We start from the raw sequence: 3,725 nt of genomic DNA, 5'->3' as shown, positions 1-3,725 counted from the left end.
GTAGTGTGACTCAGCGTAGTAGCCGGCAGAGAGTCCTCCCCGTCATCGTGTACCGGGAGATGAGAGCATTGCGCTCCCCCATTTATTATTTCGGGGTAGGAGTATGTGTGTACTCCGACAGCATCCCGTCCACTCGGTCACTCATCAGGGGCAGTGATGTCAGAGTGCACGGTTGTCACAGCTCTACCCACTCAGACTCACCATTGTGTGTGAGATGGCTGACTGGCGTCAGGGGTGACCATGTCATTGGCATCATATGCATGATGCATTTATTGTTTGTGTTTGCTGCATTTACTTGCTGCATTTATATGGATGCATATCATTGACATGCATAATTGTAATACCCCGGTTCTGAGATTCTGGTTAAGTATGGCTTAAAAGGTTAGATGTTACTATCCATATCACCAAGGTGCACCTTCCTTTTCGGAAGCCCAAACTTAAGAACACCAAAGTTAAGCGTGCTTGGCTTGGATAAATCTGAGGATGGGTGACCTCCTGGGAAGTTTTCCAGGGTGCGTGCAAGTGAGGACAAAGCACGCTGAAAGGACCTCCGGTGGTCTGTGGAGCTAGTCGTCAACCCGATGGAAAATTCCGGTGGCGTTCCCAGTTTGGTTCGGGTGGGGCCCACCCGGGCCGGGGCGTTACAGATGGTATCAGAGCGACCTTGCGACCGTGAGTGTGCCTGTGGCAGGAGCACCCAGGGCACCACCTAGCGAGGGAGATTCTGGAATTTGTCTGTGGTGTGATTCGTGGTTACACAACGAGGACGTTGTGTCTTTAAGTGGGGGTGATTGTAATACCCCGATTCTGAGATTCTGGTTAAGTATGGCTTAAAAGGTAAGATGGTACTATTCATATCATCAAGATGCACCTTCCTTTTCGGAAGCCCAAACTTAAGAACTCCAAAGTTAAGCGTGTTTGGCTTGGATAAATCTGAGGATGGGTGACCTCCTGGGAAGTTTCCAGGGTGCGTGCAAGTGAGGACAAAGCACGTTGAAAGGACCTCCGGTGGTCTGTGGAGCTAGTCGTCAACCCGATGGAAAATTCCGGTGGCGTTCCCGATTTGGTTCGGGTGGGGCCCGCCCGGGCCGGGGCGTTACATATATTATATACCCCATGAGTACTTAAAATTTTTTAATTTTAATTTTTTTAGCTTGAACACTATAATCCAACTCCTAAACCCTAAAGTTTAAATCTAATCAACTTAACTCAGGAGCTAAAAGAAATAAATTTTAAAAAATAAATCTAATACAAGAGGGGCACCTATATATATATCGTTCGCGGTGGAACAGTCCACAACTCTGTTGTCGGGCTCATAGATTAGGATAGCAAAAATTGTCGACGGAATAACTTTTCAGTCGGTATATATTTACCGACGGAACTAGTTATTCCATCGGTAAATGTACCGACGGAACAGTAATTCCGTCAGAGTATAATTTTCCGATGAATTTTACACCGACATTTTATTTTCCGTCGGTAAATGCCTCTACCGACAGAACTACGACAGAATATTCCGTCGGTAATGCTATGTTTTTTTTGTAGTGGAACAGTCCACAACTGTGTTGTCGAGCGAATAGAATTGATCCAGACACCCCAACTGAAATACATGTGTTATTTTATTTTATTTTTTTAGGCTCCAAGTTTAAACTAATTAAATTTTACCTTTAGTGTCTATATATGTTAAATTATAATGTTCAAATTAAACAAAATTAGATACTCACGGGTATAATATATATATAGGATATTTTTTTAGCTCCGATTTATGGATTTTTTTAAATTTTAAAAAATAAAAAAAATTGAGACGCCTTGATCAATTCCAGGTGCCTCTACCAATCAGGCACGGACGATCGCATAACATACTATACACACACGGATGCTAGCCTAGGCGACATTCGTGGGCAGCACATAGAATCAGCGAAATACGAATTTTTTTTGCTCCATTTATGTCAATAAGAGTTTGTCTTTTGAGTGTAGGATTTGGATTATAGTATTAAGCATAACAAAAAATTAAATTTAAAAAACAAATTGGATACTCAAGAGATGTGCAGAGTAAGGTATGCAGAATATCAAAACTATATTTATAGTGTTTTGTTATCATGCACACCCATGTATATGCAAATCATGATCATTTAGGGTGTGTTTGGTTGGAGATTATTTTTGATAACCTTGGTTATCGATCCAAGATCATCAACGAAAACCTGTTTAAAAAAAATGTTCACTTTTTTAACCTAAACTCTAAAAAAAAATTAACACTATTGTATGTTCATAAATTTCTCATAAATGAGTACCTAGAACAATAAAATTATATATAAAGAGTTTTATTACTTTCACATACAAAATAAAAAACATAAACTAATAAAATATTTTATGGAGATGCGGGGTATCGATCCCCATACCTCTCGCATGCTAAGCGAGCGCTCTACCATCTGAGCTACATCCCCATTAATAGGTTCTAATGTATATACTCAAATATCATTACAAAATTAGTTCGTCTCGTAGATTGATGAATTTAGTGAACGACACCTCGGACTCTCACAGTTATGGCGATTCTTCGGTTCCAACGGCACCTCGTCGTATAACTCTTCCTCATCTCTGCCGCTGCCCTCACGCTCCTCTGGGTTGCCTTCTCCTCTGCGATCCCTGCTTCCTCCACGTCGTCGAGGGAAGCCGCCAAGGCGGTGGTGGAGAGCAAGTACTTGTATTGGGGCGACCGCATTGATTGCCCCGGAAAGCACTGCGACACCTTCGCCGGTCTGGGCCATCAATTTCTCTTCTGTTCTACTACCTTGCTTTAATATTCCATCACTATTGTGGATGATCTTCTTTGATTCGTTGAATTGGAATTAAGAACACTCCAAGATTCTGGGATTATGAAGATTTGCCTTTGAGCATTTGATTTGGGTCTTAAAGTTCACTCCTTGCGTATAAAAAATTTGTAGGAAGAATTCTAGATGGAGGAATTAATTAATAGTTGTTTTGTACTGACATTATGCTTGTTTATCTTGCAGAGTATTTGTGATGCCTTCGAGAATGTGCATCAATCCAACACATAACAAGAAGGGGATCCTGTACCAAAGCGGAAATCCAAATACAGATGGAATGTACAATTACTCAACTCCTGTTACATTATTTGACAAGTCACAGACATTATTTTTGTGTTTTTCTAAAACTTTAATGAAGCATTGTGCAAATTTTGTTCCTTTTTTATTTAATCAATAGCGGGTAAAGTTATGCTCATATACTCTTTCATGTAGCTTTCTGCATCTTTCCCGTGGATCATATACTCTTTCTGATAGGTTGTGCAGTGGGTTCCATTCCACTTTGTCTAATGTATGTTTTGTTAATATTTAATTTCTTTAGCAATTTGACATAGCTAGATTGTCACTTTGATATCAAATCTACTTGTAACTTGAAAGATATGCACATTCCTCTCTATATTTAAAATCGAATGAAAATTGTGCAGCTGTTTTCGTGTTTTAGTTAGACTAAGAGACTGGAATCTGAGCCAGTCTTTTTGTGCAAGATACCTTAATTTTTTCGTGTATAGTGAATTTAAGAATATTAGAGATGTCATTTCAATGACTCGTATGAAACCTTGTATGGCTTTTTTTTTGAAATGCTTTCATTTATCAAGCTCCCTTTGAATATCTTCTTCATCAAATGCACTTTCTAGATTCATTATCCTTTTCTCTTTATCTTTCAATTAGTGTCCTGGGCCAATTTTC

General features: G+C 39.7%; 1 non-coding gene across 1 annotated transcript; it reads right to left on the bottom strand.

Annotated features, from left to right (window-relative positions):
* Nucleotides 1–2,368: 2,368 nt before the first annotated feature.
* On the bottom strand, nucleotides 2,369–2,441 carry TRNAA-AGC. Its single transcript has one exon. It is a non-coding gene; the product is annotated as a tRNA-Ala (tRNA).
* Between the last annotated feature and the right edge of the window lie 1,284 nt (nucleotides 2,442–3,725).

The sequence above is a fragment of the Zingiber officinale genome, chromosome 2B (assembly GCF_018446385.1).
Source record: "Zingiber officinale cultivar Zhangliang chromosome 2B, Zo_v1.1, whole genome shotgun sequence".
In the NCBI taxonomy this organism is placed as follows: Eukaryota; Viridiplantae; Streptophyta; class Magnoliopsida; order Zingiberales; family Zingiberaceae; genus Zingiber; species Zingiber officinale.
Note: the sequence above shows the minus strand (reverse complement) of the source record. Positions and strands in the feature narration are given on the sequence as shown.